General features: G+C 43.3%; 1 protein-coding gene across 24 annotated transcripts in view; it reads left to right on the top strand.

Moving 5' to 3' along the window:
- The first annotated feature begins 611 nt into the window (after positions 1–611).
- The window catches only part of JAKMIP3 (Janus kinase and microtubule interacting protein 3), an 87721-nt gene continuing 69157 nt past the window's right edge, over positions 612–19175 (top strand). For 5 of the 24 annotated variants that reach the window (XM_053388846.1, XM_053388835.1, XM_053388827.1 and 2 more), the window contains exon 1: positions 613–1524. The gene's annotated coding sequence lies outside the window, so the exon portion shown is untranslated. Of the gene's footprint in view, positions 1525–19175 lie in introns of all 24 variants that reach the window. The other 19 variants (XM_053388840.1, XM_053388837.1, XM_053388845.1 and 16 more) reach the window with 9 other exon arrangements.

Here is a 19175-nt window from a genome sequence, read left to right as displayed (position 1 = left end):
CCAGTCTAGCCAAGGATGATGGGAGTTGTAGTCTACCCACATCTGGAGACTCAGGGATGAAGAACATGGGGTTTGGGGGTGTCTATGTGCTCTTTTCCCACAGTGAGCTGTGCCCAAAAAGCTTACAAAAAACCACCTGTCTTATAGATATACAAACCTGCAGTTTACAAAAGGTACCAGAACGTTCAAATAGGCCAAAGTCCAACCATTCAGTGTTGCAAATAAATAATTTAGTCCTAACATGTAAGCACAGACCAAAAGGAAAGTTAACAAACAAGCAGTACATAAATACAGCTCAAAGGAGCTGGGACCGTCTCTCTAGCTCTGGGTTTCCTACAAGGGGTTAATGATGAGTTCTGCTATCTGCCATGCCCGGATACTTTAAAGACATTTGCAAAGACCCCAGCGCAATTTTCCCTTCTGCATCCTTTCAGAGCAGAGAGACAAGAATTTCAAAATGAAGATGAGGAGGTGATCGATTAATACCTGGCCCCGGACGGGCCACGTCTGCAGAGGACCCCTGCAGGAGGAACTCGGACCGTCTCTCTGGCTGCTTGCAAATGCCAGAGAGAGGAGCCACGGGGATTTTAAATGTCAGTCTCGGCTGGGTCCTGCTGCATCCCTTACTTGGCAGCGGAGAGGAAGGGGAGGTGGAGAGAGAGGCAAGCCTCTGTAACCTTGGCAACGCAGAGAGTGGAAGCAACAATCCCCACCCTGCTTAGGATGCTGGAGAGGAATTTGTTTTCCGCTTTGAGAAAAGCCAGCCGCGAATTAGGTGGCTGCAGCTGAGGGCTGGCCTTGCTGCTGGATCGAGCGCCTTTGCCTTTCCCTTCCTGAATGGGAGGGCCTCCGTTTCTCCAAGTGAGCTCCTCCGATGACGTGCCTGGAGTCGGCTGCTAGCTGCAGTGTCACTGCAATGGCTGAGGGGCGGCTGTTGGATGCTCGCAGTGAGCTCATTTTTCCCAGGAGGAAGGCGAGCATCCAGAGCATCGCCCGGCAACTGCAACCTGCTGGTGAAACCCCTCTCTAGCTCTTTGCCTCAGTTAGGCTGGCCTGAGTCTCCACTTTCAGGGTGTGTACCTGGTGAGCAGCTTTTTTAAAAAACAAAACCTGTATGGTCGATTCCACCCCTCCTCTTCCTCCTCCTCTTCCCCCCCTCCCTCCCTTGCTTTCACCCCCCCCCCAATAATAATGCTGGACTAGACTTGACAAATCATGCTTGCATCACATCTGGTTCTAAGCCGTTTGGAGAACAGCATATATAACCTGCAGGGAGAGAACGGACTTTTGGATTGTTTGATTTTTGCAGTTAGAAAATGCCAAACCTCTTGCAAAATGCAAGGTGAATGGCAACCCCTCCCACTCCCCTCACCGCGCAAAAAAAAACCCCATGCTGCTTTAAACCTGCCTGCTAGGAACAACCTACAGGTTTTAGGCTGAAGTGCACTGCAATACACGGAATGGTGCTTCCTTCAGGTAAAGCAGACCAGCAATGTGCCCATCATGATGGAACTTGCCTGTAAGGTCAGTCTCTCTGCATATTTTTGCCTCTTTCTGCACCCGAGTGGTATCGGTGTCTTTGCACACACAGTTATATAACTGCCTGCTTGTGCATTCTGGAATTAATCCATTGCTAGGTTCTCGGGTGGTTTTTTGCATGCTAAGCTATGCCGTGATTTGTGTGATGTATCAGATGTCTGCAGCCTGGGTAATAAATATAGGTTGGTGGTGTTATTTCTTTTATGGGGGGGGGGGAAATATTTTTAATGGGAAAGAAAAGGCCTTGCCAGATCCACGGCGTTATATTCTATTGCATAATGTAGGGAGCTGCACCCATTTTGATTTGGTTACTTCAGATACAAATTCTGAGTAGAGCTGTTAGTTACAAGGTCCCACCTGCACTTTCACATATTGAGCATCAGCATTATTATTTGGGGGGGGGGTGAGGTGAGGGGAGAGAGTCTAGCAAATTGCACTGAGCTCCTGTGTGCTGTGGACACCTCTTCAATTCTCTTCTATAACAATAGAGCCCTCTGGGGTTTAATCTGCAGTTAAAAGGGAATTTCCCATTTTATCACCCCTGTTTCCCTTGTCGGTGATAAATGTCAGTTTGGCCCATTAAGTGGCTGGACCTTCCAGTTCATAAAAGCTCACGAGCTGCAGTCAGCATACAACAATGCAGGTGGAGTTTGGAGTACAAAGATAGCAGGTGCAAATCTTTTTTTTCCTTATTTCTTTGGATTGTTACTTTCCCCCCTCTGAGCAATCCTGGTAAGATGGGACTTGGTACAATGGGATTCACCTCCATCAATGGTTCCCTTGGGAGAATTGAACAGTTTCTTTCTGCCTTCCATTCTGATTTGCTGCTGTTGGCCTTTACCTTCCTGAAGTACTGTGTTGTCAGCAATGTCATCCTTTGCTTTAAATATAGGTTTGTAGGGAGTTCTCTCTGTGTATGTGAAGGACCGGGGTGGAGGGAGGCAAGGTTTGGAATAGGGAGCTGTCACTTCAAAGTTTGGTTTCCACTACTTATATGAAATGAACTGTCAGGCATCTCATAAGAAACCAAGGACAACACATATAACAGTAGGAACTGCTTGAGACAAAATGTTAGAAGAGCACTTGAGAAACAGAGACACTGCAATGTTTAGGGCTGCAATCTGATAACTGCCTACCTGGGACAAAGCCCCACTGAAGTCCATGGGACTTACTTCCAAGAAAACATGGATAGGTTAAAACTTCCCTCATCTCCACAAGAATATTGACCCAGAAGTACAGATGTAAATGGCAAGTGAATAACATTTTAGATGATTTTCTTGGTGGCCTCAATCTGCCAGACGAATTGAAGAAAGCTTTCACTGTGGATTGCTGTATGAAGATAATAATTTTTAATAGCAACCTAGGCTTGCATTTTTTTCAAGCATTTTATCCCTTCTGTGTATCTAATCACCGGTATACATTTCAGCATTTTATTTCAGTAGATTAACTATACTGTATAAGCAACCTCAGGAATATTTGCTACCATCCAAGGGAATTCTCAAGCTCTGTCTTGTTGGGTATACTAATACATAATATTTCATTTCAGCATTGGGTGGGGGGGCAAATAGATGAGTCTCCAGAATGATCTTTAGATGACACCTGAAAAGACTCAACAGTCTTTTAGCAGTAACAGCATTAATTGAGCCCAGCAAACTTCCCATGGGTTCTTAAACCACCCATATTCCAAAAACAGATTGAATTTTATATTGTGGGGTGGAGCCCACCAACTTTGTAATAGCTGATTAGCTTGGTATTTATAATCCACAAGGGTTGTTTTCTCTTGCAAGAAACCTTGCAACATATATGGTCCATTACAATAACAGGATATGTAGATTGGTGAGTGATTAACTGTTGCAGCTTAGATTGTGTGTTAACATAAAAGGTACTGGAGCATATTCCAAAAGGAACTGAAGCACAAGACAGACTCCCATTGATTATATAAAATAGCACCATTTACTGAGTCTCTGTTGTCCAGTACCCCAGATTACCCAAATGAACAGTGTGTGCATATCTCAAAGAGGACAACCCTCCCATTTATTTGAATTTCTAAATATCCTAAATAATTTTCTTTTCTTTTCAACTTTCTGAGTACTGGTATGTTTGGTCAACGCTCATTAAAAACTCACCAGCACATTAGACATTCTTTGCAAAAAAATAAAATCAAAAGTAAATCACCAATTCTGCCATTCACACAAAAACCATTGCCAAAAGTTCAGATTCTGCATTTGCATCTATAGCTGAGACTTAGGTTATCCATATATCTTATGTCTACATATGTATAAGATATATACTTAAGATTAGATAAGTAGATAAATAGGTATCGCTGCGGTGGGAAGGTAAACGGCATTTCTGTGCACTCTGGCTTCTGTCACAGTGTTCTGTTGCATGAGAAGTGGTTTAGTCATGCTAGCCACATGACCCGGAAAGCTGTCTGTGGACAAACGCTGGCTCCCTTGGCCTGAAGCAAGATGAGCATCGCACCCCATAATCACCTCTGACTGGACTTAATCATCCATGGGCCCTTTACCTTTTTTTAACGTCTACATCCTTGAGGCTCCTTCTGATATTGCTGACAAAATACACATATTTTGTCAATGTTCATCTTTAAATTGTGAGAAATGACATTTTAAGAAGCTTTGTATACTGATCAGACTTTTTGTGACTCATCCCATTGTGTATTTCTGTGTAAATTCCACTCGATGTTCCATATACCTCTTTTGTCTCCTTTGCTTCCTTTTAAATTTCAGTAGGACTTGTTTAAGTTGTATTCAATTTTCCCCCCAGGAAGAGCTAAGTGAATGGTTCCAAATGAAATTTAAGTATCCTATGCATATTTACTAGGGAATAAGCTCCATTGAACTCAGTAGGATTTATGTTTGAGTAAATATGCTTAGGATCAGGCTATTACAGTGAAATTCTTTAGTATTTACTCAGGCCTAAACCACACTGAGTTAAGCTCAGTGGGGCTTACTTCCCAAGTAAGTGTGCATATGATTACAGTAGAGCTGCCATACATCTGGAATTTCCCAGACATAGCTAGGCTTTGTCTGTCAAAAATGGCATCCGGGTGGAATTTTCAGGAAATGGCTATAATGTCTGGGGAAACCTAGCGTATGACAGCCCATATCACAAGTGTTGTTTTTTGGGGTGATTTCCCTTTTAAAAAAAGTTTAAAACTTCAATTTTCATGTCCAGATTTTCACTTTTTGAAATTACAGAATTAGGTGTGTGTGTGTTTACTTGCTGTAATGATATGATGTGTGGATGAGGCCATACATGCCTTCTTCCTCCCATCTAAGCCTACTTTGGCCAATAACACAGCCAGCTCAAAAAAGCAGGGAACTGTGCTCTCAGCATATCAGCTGAGATGGACAGAAGTGCTCTGGCTAATACTTAGCCATAGCTCAGAGGCAGATTACCTGTTTTGCATAGGAAAGCTCCTAGGTTCCATCACTGGCCTCTTCATGTAGGGCTGGGGATGACCCCTGTCTAAAAACTTGGGAAGCTATTGCAAGCCCTGTGGACAATACTGAAGTAGATGGATCAGTGTTCTGACTGAAGGAGCTCAATGGTCTGACGTTGTATAAAGCAGCTTCCTAGGTTCCCCGGTGCTTAGCCCATTCTGTTGCAGCACAGGTCTGCTTGATCCAGGCTGAGTTGTGTTGATGAGCTGGCTGGTGTACTTGGAAGTCAGACCAATAGATCCAAAAGGAATTATTTCCAATTAGTGGGTTTGGCATTTGGTTAGGTACTAAATCTGAGAGCGAGCAAATAACGACTATGATCTTTGGTGCAGATAGGAAAGCTTAAGATACTAGACTTAATGGGCTTCCAGGCATACCTTCTTTAGATGGGAAGAGCTGTAGCTCAGTGGCAGAGCAATTTGCATGGTGTGCAGAAGGTCCCAGGCTCAATCCCTAGGTCGTGTCTGAAACCCTGGAGAGCTATTGCCAGCCAGTATAGACAATACTGAACTACATGGACCAGTGGTATGATTCAATATAAGACAGATTTCCATGTTCCTATGTGATGTCTAATAGTTTACTTACTTAAAAAATATGCTAAGCCAGATCTGTTGCATTTAGGGACCTTTTGCTGATTCTGCCCTGCATCTTCTGCTCCAAGATCCTACTCTGGTGACACCACTGACTAGTGCTGTTGCAGCTGAGCTAAACTGGAACTATTTGTGCATGGAGCCTGCCCATTCTCCCCAAGAGAAATGTGTTTTTCCTCCTCCCTTACTTTCATTTCAGATAGGGCCTGCAGAGCTTTGTTCAGGCTACAGTGGCTTCCAAGGACAACGAATGCCATCAGAGCAAAGTGGTTCATATGTCTGGGCCATTATGGCAGTCCTCTTCTGTGTAACGCTGCTACAAAAATAAAAGATCAATATTAAGAGGCTAAATATGGTTATATGCAGAACCCTATATAATTTGGCTCTTGTAAAACCAGACAGTTTACCACTCTGTTCATTTATTTATTTTTATCACTTATAAAATAGCCTCAACCTTTTCTTTTAAAAAATGAACTCATTAAATAAGCAATTCACCAGCCTACAACTTTTATTAATATGCAAAGTATGTCATGCTTTTTCATTAGCACAGAACTTTATGAGACGCTGAGAGCACATTAAAAGAATCTCATTTCTTGTTTTATTACGATTATCTAGGGTTTATTGAACTTGTAGTTGTAGAGAGTTATAGCCAACAGTGGTGTGCAGCATCACTTTGAAGAACATTTATTTCCCAATATGCATAGGATTGTGTTGCTAGTTGTACATACATCCTATTGAAATCAATGGCCACGTATGTCATAGAAATTTGTCCCATTGACAATGGCCAATTAACTTCACCCAACCCATGGTCCACACTCGTCCTTTCAGAAGTTGGTTGAAATGGGCAGCACTGAGGTCACAACTGGAGCCTGCTGAAAGTAAGGAAGAGGCAGATCACATTGCCACATTCAAAACTTCCTCAGCACCATTCTGTTTAGCTCTGGGTAAAAGCAACAGCGGGACGCGGGTGGCGCTGTGGGTAAAACCTCAGTGCCTAGGACTTGCCGATCGCATGGTCAGCAGTTCGAATCCCCGCGGCGGGGTGCGCTCCCGCCGTTCGGTCCCAGTGCCTGCCAACCTAGCAGTTCGAAAGCACCTTTGGGTGCAAGTAGATAAATAGGGACCGCTTACCAGCGGGAAGGTAAACGGCGTTCCGTGTGCTGCGCTGGCTCGCCAGATGCAGCTTGTCACGCTGGCCACGTGACCTGGAAATGTCTGCGGACAGCGCTGGCTCCCGGCCTATAGAGTGAGATGAGCGCACAACCCTAGAGTCTGGCAAGACTGGCCCGTACGGGCAGGGGTACCTTTACCTTTTACCTTTAAAAGCAACAGCAATAAGCTCAAGGCCTATTGGCTGTCTTTCTAATTTGTTAAATGCGGGTTTCAGCTAACTTTGACACAATTTTTCAGATTATTAATTACTGGTTACAGTGGATTGAAATCAACGGGACTGCTTGGGCGGCAAGCCTATCCCCTCTTACCTGGGACTAAGCCCCACTTAATTCAATAGGACCTACTTCTGAATAATTCCTACAGCCAGTCTTGACTTCACTTGAGTTGCACTGATTTCACTCGGTTCAGCTTATTTAGTCTGGATCCAGCCCAATGCTGTAATTAACCAATTTTTGAATTACAAATAAAGCTCAGCTTCTGCAGTGCAATCTATGAAAATTAAAGTGCAGTGCACCAATTTCTTTTCCGTGGTCTTAGTTCATGTCTACAGAATGCACACTGGTTTGAACCCAGTCCATTGGCTGGGGCTTACACAGCACTACTGCTGATGGATTGCACTCAGTAGACCATAACCCAGTACCGTTTTGCATGTTTAAACTTAATTGATTTCACATAGGGTTTAGGTGGATAGCACTGCACTCCCTGATGCTCTTTTAGTCTTTTGATGTGCATTCAGGATTTCTATGGCTGCCTAATTTAATTCTGAGCATTCCTTAAAAATAATAAATATATTTTCAAATCCAACCCTCAAATTTCCAAAGACTCCACTGAAATGGAAACATAGTTTGGACCAATTTCTGAACATCTCATCACATTCAAACATCCACGTTTCTTTCACCCTGAAATGCAAAGCACTCTTCAGGGAGAACTAAAAGTGTTGGAAACAACTGAGAAATGGACATAAATCCCAAGTGAGTCCAGCCACTGAGTACTCTGAATGAGTTTTCGCCTGACAAGCTGAGTGCAAATGGCTCCCCCAGGGATCAAATGTAACATTGAGCATGGAGGCCTTTGTTTTTTATCCATTTGCAGCTGCCATTGCGAAATCACCTTACACTGCATGTACACAGCCTCCATGCAACACTGACTCAGAGCACTTCCGCTTTGATTACTGTTTCAATAAGGTTCAGTTCATATATTATCCTGGCACGAGGCTGCCTCCTGGAAACCAAATTGCATAGGCACCCAAGAAGAAATGTTGAGCAGGCTTGGTGAGCTTTCCACAGGTAACTGATTGGCCACTGTATAAAGAGGATTCTGAACTAGACAATCCTCTAGTGTGATCCAGCAGGGCTGTTCTGAAACAGTTGGCATAATGGGGCAGCCCCTTGGATCAGATGTCCTGACATTGTGTCACTGCTGATTACATGGACAGGATGGGGCAGGGAACCAGCAAAGTCAGGGCTGTGTGGACTTACACACCAGTGAAGAAGAAGAAGAAGAAGAAGAAGAAGAAGAAGAAGAAGAAGAAGAAGAAGAAGACGACCCCACCCATCTGGCTGGGTTGCCCCAGCCACTCTGGGCGGCTTGCAACACACATAAAACATCATAAAACATCAAACATTAATAATAACCATCTGATCTGATACAAAAAAGTTACAATAACTTTAAAATAGACAACCTATATCAAACAAAGCAACACTGAACAATCCACAAAAATGCAATAGTAAACTAGGGTTGCCATATTTCAAAAAGTTGTTAAGTTGTTGAGCTTTTTGACTTGCCTAAGTTCCAGGACAGGGTGCCACCCCCGGACGTCACTTCCGCCTTTGAAATCCGGTAATGTCTGGACGTATGTCAGCCCTATAGTAAACAACAAAATTAAGCATCAGCAAATAATAATCAAACAGTCCACACCCATTAATTACAATAAAGAATTACCAAACTATAATCAGTTAAAAAACCGGCATATTAAACTATAATCAGTAAATATAATGGCAAGTCACAATGCGTAAAATACCACCAAGAATGCAAAGCCATTGTAAAAGGATCAAATTGAGAACCCAGGGCATACAACCATATATATATATATATATATATATATATATATATATATAAAATCACTGGACTCCTCTTCTTTCTTTTCAGCTGCTTCTGCCCACGCAGCACTGATCTTGCCAAGACAGCATCAGGATGTGGGGCAGTGACACCGCTATTGGGAGTGCAGAGCTGTGGCACCAGCCCCTTCTTCTTATGTACTTATGTCTGTGCAAAGGGCTGCCCAAGTGATTTGTGCTGATAGTAACCGTGCCAGGGAAACCATGCCAGTAATGTGTAGTTTCCTGGCATAGTGATTAGAGACCTGAATCAAAATGGTAGCCTTCAGTGCTATATTAAGCTTTTCAGCCACAACTGCACAACCTGATAATATAGAAAGTGGCCCTATGAACTGTGACCCATTTGATTATCTGCACTAGGCAAAGAAAACCCAAAACTTTCAGAGAGCGATTGATTTCTGGTGCACTGTATCTGATACTGCAAACCTTAAGAGTTTCAGCGGCATTATCGTTTCCATTCAGATATTCTGAGAGTGGTGATTCAAACTCCCTGGAGAGTGATCAGTGGAATTCTTAAATCAACACTATTTTGCCAGGGTACCAGTGAATTATACATAGTTCTATAAACCTGTCTCAGGATTCTTGTTTGATATACAGCTGAACCTGCTGTGCAAAAGGGGCTAGGATTAGTCTTTGAAACACCCCATCACCCCATATATGAAGTCTTCCAGCAAAGAGCTCCAATTCCCAGAGTGGTTTAAACAACCAGTCCCTCTTCCCAGGGAGCTCTGGGAATTGTAGCTCTAAGTCCTGGTACCCTTAACAAACTACAGCTTCCAGAATTCATTGGGGAAAACCATGGCTGTTTGATGTGGCATCCTAGTGCTTTAAATGTATGGTGTGAATGGGGTCATTATTTCTGTCCGGAGGAGCTGTGGCATAACAAAAGCAGGAGAAAAAGAAAGCAGAAGATTTGTGATACAAACCTTTTTTTGATTTCAGCAAAACGTTACAGGACTTGCATTGATTAGAAATGATGCAGTGTGACCACTTCAAAACGTTTGCAGGTGCAATGAACTGCTGAAAGCAAGATTGCATATGACTGCTCCAATAGCTTCATGTGCACAAATAATCATGCATGCTCAATTAAAAAAAAAGGATGTCTGGAGGAGCCCAATGGTAATTAACCCACATAAATACAGTTTGTACTGCTTAGTAAATTAAGCTAATTTAGTGAAAGAGTTTTACAAAGGTATCAGCTAGTGAGTCTTTCAGGATTTTCCCCCGCTGGTCAAGTGAAGAAGGGTTCTTAGGGATGGGGGAAGTATTTTTGACTTGTGGTGCGTCTAAGTGTCTTTCACATACATTGTTATCCATTGTTATAGTTGTAGCTAGCAGCACTATACCTTAAACCAATGATTTCAAAGTTCCTACCTGCAGGCCCAATTGACGCAGCTGAAAACTACTGAGGCCCAGCACTCACAAAATGGTGGTGGATGGAGATCAAGTTTGACATAATCAGCTGAAAATTACATACATCATTTTCAACTGAAATCTAATCCATCTTTTGAAGTTATTTCGTTTTTTGACTGCAGCATTTTCCTCATGGCAAGAAGTTCCACTGCTCAGGTTTCCCTGAGCTAAATAAAGAGGTGTTTTGACAGGCTCCCCATTTTCAGCAGAGTTTGCTGATCCAGAAGCTTTAAGTGGAGAAGACTTTTTCTTCTCTAGTCTTCCTTCCTGCTGCCACGTACCCCTCAAAAGCATTTTCAGCCTTCCCCTGTACATTCATTTCCCATTCTCCTTTCACACTCAATTTGAACCTTATCCATACCCTCACCTCATTTTCCCCTCCTGGTCCTTTTACATTCACTTTCCCCTCCTGTAACACCTTTCTTTTCTTAGCCCCTTCTTTTCTATTCCCACCTTGTTAGTTATAAACATTAACATTTTCTCTCACTTTTTCATCTCCTTCAACACCTCCTCTGGTCCTTTTCCCCCAGTGGAGGAAGACTTTCCTTCCTCTCCCTTTCCCCTTGAACATCTGTCACCTGGCCACTTTCATTCAGCATGCAAAGAGTTGCTGGTGCTAGCATTGGTCTGACCAAAAGGTTATGGGCATATGCAGGCAGCAGGGCAGACAGGTGAAGAGGCACCACAGCCCACCTGAAAGTGCCCAGGTGAGTCCTGGCCCACTGCTTCAAAAACACTGCCTTACGCCCTTCCTCGTCTCCAGCAGGAGCAACCAACCAATTATATCTAGAAGAACAGGGCTCATCACTTTTTGGATAAGTTTGCTCTCAGGAAACTTTCCACAGGTCCATGGGCTCTTTCAGGCCCTCTTTGTTATAATGACCTTGGATGTTATCAGCTAATTGGAGCCATTCTGCGATAACTTACTGTTCCCAGACAGAATCTCGTTATTTTTTGGCAATTAACTACACCTGGGGGGGAAAGCTGCCCTATCTCTGGGAATGAATTTCAGTCGCGAAATAACTCTTTTTAATCATCTACTAACAGTGGCTTGGGTTTCTACAAGACAGCTGACAATGGATGGCTATGGAGATGCCATGCATAGCAGCATCCATTCTGTGCTCCTAGTGTGGGATGCAAACATGTATGAGGTCCGGACACTGCCTGCATCCTTTATGGGACACCAGGGATGTTTGCTCATATACTACTATATGCTCAAGAACATGTGCTAGGGATGTTTGCTGGGTTTGGGCTCCCTACAAAACACATTTGAAAAGACTGAAACTGCCTTTTGTGATTTTTGTGTTCATGATGGCAGACACCACCCACCCACTGAAGTTATAATAAGAGGGAGTTAAAAAGGTAAAGGTAAAGGACCCCTGACAGTTAAGTCCAGTCGCAGATGACCCTGGGGTTGCGGCGCTCATCTCGCTTTACAGGCCGAGGGAGTTGGCGTTTGTCCACAGACAGTTTTTCCAGGTCATGTGGCCAGCATGACTAAGCCTCTTTTGGTGCAATGGAACCAGAGCAGCGCACAGAAACACCCTTTAACTTCCTGTCAGAATGGTACCTATTTATCTACTTGCACTGGTGTGCTTTCGAACTGCTAGGTTTGCAGGAGCTGGGAATGAGCAACGGGAGCTTACCCCATCACGGGGATTCGAACCACCAAGCTTCTGATCGGCAAGCCCAAGAGGCTCAGTGGCTTAGACCACAGCGCCACCCGCATCCCTCTAAGAGCTACTGGGAGCTTAAAAGCGTCAGAGCTGTGTTGTACTGAGTGGTGTGGCTTGAGCTAGTACCGGATTTATGTATAAGCTAAACAAGCTATAGCTTAGGGCCCCAGTCTCTTGGGGGCCCCAAAATTTTTTAAGGGAAAAAATCTGGATGTACATTTCCAAAATATAAGATAAAAAACAAATAAAATAAAAACCTACATACAGCAACTGTGTTTTGTGTAGGCTCACATATGTTATGTGCACATGGCTTTAGATACCTATTAGGTCCATAAATTACCATATAGCATATATTCAACACAAAAAACAGTCACAATTTGTTGTTGACGAAGGACAGCTGGACATATAGCTTAGGGCCTCATCAAACCTAAATCCGGCCCTGGCTTGAGCTCAAGTTTGTTTTTTTTTCGGGCTGGAATGTGTCTTTGAACTCTGATTGTGACTCTTTTGGTTGCCTGGATGGAGGATAGAAAGTGTGTGTGTATGCAGAAAGTACTGTACAAAGATAGCATTTGTATGTCTTGTTCTGCCCACTCTTGTCTCTGGCCCTGCGCATCACTGGTATGTGGTCCCTGCAGTCTTGCCCAGGTGGAAATATGGACCTCGGTCGGAAAAAACATTCCCCACTTTACACTTTGGGCATCCCAGGGAATGAGCTGATATTCTCTGGGTAAAGGTATTGTTTGTGCTTGGACAAGCGGTTGGGGACTTGCCATATCCTTGCACAGGTGAGTATAGAACTGCAGCCTTAATTGCTACTTTTTATATAAAATAAAATATGTCATATTATTAGCAGCCAAAGTTCTAGGTATGGTGCAGACTAGTGTTTGAAAAAGAAAGAAAGTCACAATGTTTATTGCTGTTATTAGATAGTTATAGAACTGTACCCGAGGGACTCTTTTGCCAAGCACAGTGTTCCTTATCTCAGGTTTTCCTGGTGCAATCTTGTGTGTTGTACAATTTAAACTCCTGCATGTACAGAGCCGAACAGTTGCCATCCAGCACATTCTATAAAATATATGCAAAGGCATCCTCATTGAAAAGCACAATGCCGCACGCAGGAGCAGGATACTTCCGCATACATGGTTATGTTTCCTAGCAACTACAGCCATTCAGATGGGGAAGGCTTTAAATATTCAGTGATGTTATTTTTCCTGCCACTGCAAAGGCAAAATGGTCTCTGTTTGTTTTGCAAGCTTTTGTTCCCAGTCTCAGATTTAAAGAAAAGAATGCAATTCTTAAATGGTACTAGTTGGGGTGGGGAAAGGTGGGAAGAATGAATAAATTGAATATAGCCATGAAATGGATTGAAAACAGAAGTTCCAGTATTGCAGGGTTGCCATATTCTGAAGAGCAAAAACCCCTTCCTTGCCTGCCTGCCTGCCTGCCTGCCTGCTTGCCCCCTCCTAACCTTTGCTGTCTTCTGTTCAGGAGTTGCTGCCCATCCCTGGGAATGTCATGCCAGGTCTGGCGACTGCCCAAAATGCCAGGAGGCCTTGCTCGGCCCCATGAAGGCCGCAACCGGCCTGCCAGCCACCAGGAGCAGCGAAGGGCCTAGCGCAGCCCCGGGAAGGCTACCTGATGCAGTGTTTTGTGTTCTGGGGCACAGCGCCTTCTGAGCATGTGCATGCCCCACAAAGAAAAATAAAAATAAAATTTCAATACCCAGTCAGTCTATGAAAAATGCAAAAAATCCGCCCGGATGGGTGTGCTGCCCCCCCAAAAGAGTTCATGTCCGGGAAATCCCGGACTTTGGCAACCCTACAATTTTGTTATAGAATCATAGAATTGGAGAGTTGGATGGGGTACTGGTGGTCTTCTAGTCCACTTCTGCAATGCAGGAATATGCCCCTATGGGGCTCAAGCTGCAACCTAGTTCAGATTGCTGTATCTCAAGAATATACGGAGGCTGAAGAGCACAAAAGGTTAACCGCAATGATCATGGAGTAATTCCCCTATGAGGAAAGGTTATGATTTCGGGGGCTTTTCGAACTTAGAGAAAATGCAAGTAAGGGAAATCTAATAGATTTGTGTAAAATTAGGCGGGGTGTGAAGAAAGTTGATAGGGCAACATTTTTCTCCCTGTCTCATAATATTTGAACCTAGGGCCATCTAATGAAACTGAATGCTGGAAGATTAAGGGTGGGCAAAAGGAAGCCCTTCTTCACCCTGTGCGTAGCTAAAACTAGGCAGTTTGCTTGGATAGGCCTTTGGTCTGATCCAATAAGGCTCTTTTTAAGTGTTGCTCCTCTTTGAATCTAGTCACAAATATGAGCATAGCTGTCAACTTTTCCCTTTTCTTGCGAGGAATCCTATTCGGAATAAGGGAATTTCCCTTTAAAAGGGGGGAAAAGTTGACAGCTATGAATATGAGGTGCAGCCATCTAAACACTTTTGAATGCATCTCATGTATGCAGCTATGACAAATGATATTGCTTTAACTATGCATATGTTCTCTTCCAACCGATTCATTCCATGACAGAGTGTTAAGAGTGCTTAAGCCCACTGATTACAGAAAACTTAAAGCTGAAATCATACCCACACTTACTCGAGAGCAAGTGCCACTGAACTGATATAATAAGCATGCATTGGATTGCAATGCACAGCAGTGCTGGATTGTGGCATTAACTGAAAGGTTTAACTGATGAGAGACCATATTGCTGCAGAAATATTGCATATGAGATCATCCCACCCCGAAAATATACACACGAACTTGTTAGGAGCATATTAAAAGATAAATTAGGGCTGCGTATCAGAATTCAGAGAGAGAGAGAAAGAGAGAGAGATGCCTTGCCCTTTGAAGCTGTGCTACCTAAAATAAGGGAATCCTTTTGCAGTCTAGTGAGCTGAGACAATAGTAACACTTACACTTAGCTTTGTATGCAAACGCTGAAAGTATTACACATACGTTATCCCCCAAATATACAACAATCCTGTAAGAGAACTGAGTCTTATTTTCCCTTCGCCCCGTTGCAAGCACTTCTAATTAGCAGGATGAAGGATGTTATTAAAAGACAAGAAGGATCAGGGAAGGACCATTGCTCATTTGTAGAGCACATACTTTGCATGAAAGGTCCCAGGTACAGTCTCTGGTGTCTCCAGGTAGGGCTGGAAAACGCTGTTGCCTGAAACCCTGGAGAGGTTCCACCAGTAACTGCCCTTGGTACTGAGCTAAATGGACCAATTTGCCTAACTTGGTATAAGAAAGCTTCCTGTGCTCCTCTAAAAACAGTAGTCCTGCCTGCTCAGATAACAGTAATGCATCAGAATAATAATAATGATGATAATAAATTTATTATTTATACCTCACCCATCTGACTGGGTTTCCCCAGCCACTCTGGGTGGCTCCCAACAGAATATTAGAAACACGCTAAAACATCAATCTTTAAATACTTCCCTAAACAGGGCTGCCTTCAGATGTCTACTGAAAGTCAGATAGTTGTTTATTTCCTTGACATCTGATGGGAGGGCGTTCCACAGGGCGGGTGCCACTACCGAGAAGGCCCTCTGCCTGGTTCCCTGTAACCTCACTTCTCACAGGGAGGGAACCGCCAGAAGGCCCTCAGAGCTGGACCTCAGTTCCAGGAAGAATAATGGGTGTAGAGACGCTCTTCAGGTATACTGAAGGAGAAAAGCACACACATTCTCATGCAACCAGAAGCAACAGAAAACTGCATCTGTCCTCCACAACAGGATGTAGATGGCTGTGCTCCAGCATCACTGAAGTCTATCATGTTCAGAAGCCTCTGGCTAGTAGCTGTTCTGTTTGTACTGTTCCATATATAGTCAAAGGACTTTCTTCCCTGCCCTGGGCCTGCCTTTCATGCCCTGCAGCATACACCTTTCATCTCTGCTCGTCCTCGCTGACATGGGTCATTGTAAAGACGAACTGCTGATTTTGAGAAATGCTAATGCAGTGGGAGAGACAGGCAGCCTCGGGGAAAGAGGAGACGTGAAGAAATCCTTAAATCAGATTGCACATGCAAGAGAGCTGCAGGTGTCTTATTCCCCCTGCCTCTGAGTCTTATTGAAGTTTACATTTGTGGTGGTGTTCCTACCTCAATATTAAAGACATTCAAAATGGCAGTTACCCACAGAGGGATAGCCATGTGTATGTGTTGTACATCAAGAATGGCCAAGAATCTTGTGGCATATTAAGGCAACCACCAATTTAATCATGGCTTCGGCTGTAACAAACCTGCAAGATTTTCAAATGTCACCAAAATTAGACTTCTACAGAGCCACATTTGACAACTTTTATGCGATCATAAAATGAGGGCTATGGCTTGATTAGCTGGTGGTATAACAATGGCTTGCTTTTGTATTAGGAAGGGTCATAGTTCAGTGGTAGAAGACATGTTTTACCTGCAAAAGGTCTCAAGTTCAATTCCTAACATCTCTGGGTAGACCTGGGAATATGCCCTGTCTGAAATTTCAGAGTACCTCCACCCATCAGTGTAGACAGTACAGTACTGAGCTACATGAAAAAGTCATCTGCCTCAGTATTAGAGCAACTTCCTGTTTGTAGAATTCAAAAAAAAGAAAGAAAAAGGGATGCACCTGAATGTTCAATCAAGAAATAATTAACTTTGGTAGTGTGACACTGGAATGTAGCATTTTATATGCAGTACTACACAGAATGCAAAAGGGTCACATGAAGAAGAGTTTGGATTTGACATCCCGCTTTATCACTACCCGAAGGAGTCTCAAAACGGCTAACATTCTCCTTTCCCTTCCTCCCACACAACAAACACTCTGTGAGGTGAGTGGGGCTGAGAGACTTCAGAGAAGTGTGACTGGCCCAAGGTCACCCAGCAGCTGCATGTGGAGAAGTGGGGACGCAAACCCGGTTCACCAGATTACGAGTCTACCGCTCTTAACCACTACACCACACTGGTTCCACTTGAGTTTCTCAAGTGAAAGGATGGCATCATAACAGGTGTCATAACAGGACTATAAGCAGTTATGGTTTTGGCCAAGTTCATATATTGTCATAGTAATGTGGGAGCTTCTCCCTGTGGTCAGTACTCATACTAGTCCAATTATGTCTGGGTCACTGTTCTTCTGCTGGTGATCAAAGGTAGAGCACTACCACCATGCAAATATATGGCAAGGGGTTAAGAAATGGGTCCCCAAATGCATGTTTCGATTAAAAGTTGGTCCTGGACCTGAAAAGGTTGAAGATACCTGGTTTAGGTGGAAAGTATCCAATGGGGAAGTGGCAAGGGATGGATGATGTTGTTCATTTCAAGTGTTGTCCTGCTTGGGGACTGTGTGATGTTTGTGTGTTAAAGTGACAATGGAGCACTTTAAATGTCTGGTGTGGGTGTGACCTCAGTTTCATTTTTTGGGCCTGATGGGCTTGCTTTTAACACCATTTCTGTTGAATTGTGTTGAAACAGGTTGTGTTTTGGGCTGAATTTTTAGTTACATGTATGTAGTCCAGAATAAACAAGAAGAGAAACCCTTTGCCTCATTCATGAGTTTTCATCCTTGTCAAGAAGTTACACAGTAACTGGAAATAGTTTCAGGGCAGCTAGGATTTGAAGGACATGCTAGACACAAGTCTGCTTTTCCACCTACAGGGGAAAATGTTCCTTCTGTCACTTCTCTTTCCATTTTAATAGTGCTACAGAGGATGACAGCATCATGCTGCTCTTATTAAAAGTTTCTATCCTTCTGTTCTTTTACTTGCAAAGGGCCATGACCAGTGCTGCCATTTTGCTTGCACAACAGACTTCCACTTGCACAACAGAGCTTCCTCCTCCTCTCCTTTTCATTGCAGCCCCCTGGGCACCCTTGAAATCTGCTGCAGATGGGAGGACCTTCTGGAGCAGAATTTGAGGAGATGCTGGCAGAGGAGAGGAAGTCCCCTTGTGTGAAAAATTGCCTCCTACTTGATTTCACACTTCTCCAAAATTTGCTGCTCTCTGCTCAAAAACACATCCACATGTCTTAGATAATGTGTGGTTTTTTTAAAAAAAATAAAAATCAAGATGAACACTGAGATGAAATGCATATTTAAATTCATATATTGTGGCAATAAGTGGTAAAATAGCATATTATGATGACTTTTTGTTTTATTCTCTGAGCAGTTTATTTTTATGTACACTGCTTAGAAATGCTAATGATTCAGTGGTATGCAAATGTCTTAAATAAGTAAGAATTTTTGTGCAGACCCCCCTCAATTTCAGATTAATGCGGCAGCAGGACAGAACTGACTTACAAAGGAACAAATGTGAAATAGAGTGATTTGTCCATCCGTAGTTAAAATTAACTCCAGTTTTTGAGTTTCAGACAATGTAAGAACGTAAGCTGTGGTTAAGCTAAAACACAAGTGAAAGCTTCAAAACATCTCCTTGTGACATCACCATAGGAGGAGCAGGGATCATATAAGCCCTGTGGCACCTCATCCTTGCAATGATAAATGATGATTTAGCATTACATGCAGACCTGATTTTAGGGTGGAATGGACCACCATCTCTCTCTGGTTGATTTTGGCCAGTTAGCAAATTAGCACAGATTCTTTAAATCCCCCCTTCCCCCTGAATTGTCTCTTTGTTTCCTTTATCTCCAAATCCACAGTAGGTTATGCTGATATATTATTCCCTCAATTGGTCTTTATTTTGAGCTGTTTTTACCTGATATTTGCTGAATAAATACCATCTTCCCCAGTTTTCATACAGTAACATAGATGGGGGAAGAGACTAGCAAGGCTGTTTCAGACAGACAGTTTAGCAATGGATAGTGGCAGCAAAGCTTCCCTGTACTGTGCTAACATGTTGGTAAATTCCATCTGAAATAATAAATGCAGACCTCTTTGCTGAGTCATAGACTCTTCAGAGCTGAACGGCTGTAGCTGGAGTTTAGGAAGCCAAGAAATGGTTGTTTTTCTTAAGTAGAAGCAAAGGCGAGGAAGGCACATTCTGAATTTATTGTGATGGGTTTTGGATTTGATATCCTGCTTTATCACTACCCTAAGGAGTCTCAAAGTGGCTCACAATCTCCTTTCCCTTCCTCCCCCACAACAAACACTCTGTGAGGTGAGTGAGGCTGAGAGACTTCACAGAAGTGTGACTAACCCAAGGTAATCCAGCAGCTGCATGTGGAGGAGCGGAGACCCAAACCCGGTTCCCCAGATTA

Source organism: Podarcis raffonei, chromosome 5 (genome assembly GCF_027172205.1).
Source record: "Podarcis raffonei isolate rPodRaf1 chromosome 5, rPodRaf1.pri, whole genome shotgun sequence".
NCBI lineage: Eukaryota > Metazoa > Chordata > Lepidosauria > Squamata > Lacertidae > Podarcis > Podarcis raffonei.
The sequence above is the reverse complement of the archived record's forward strand: the minus strand, read 5'-3'. Positions and strand labels throughout refer to the sequence as shown.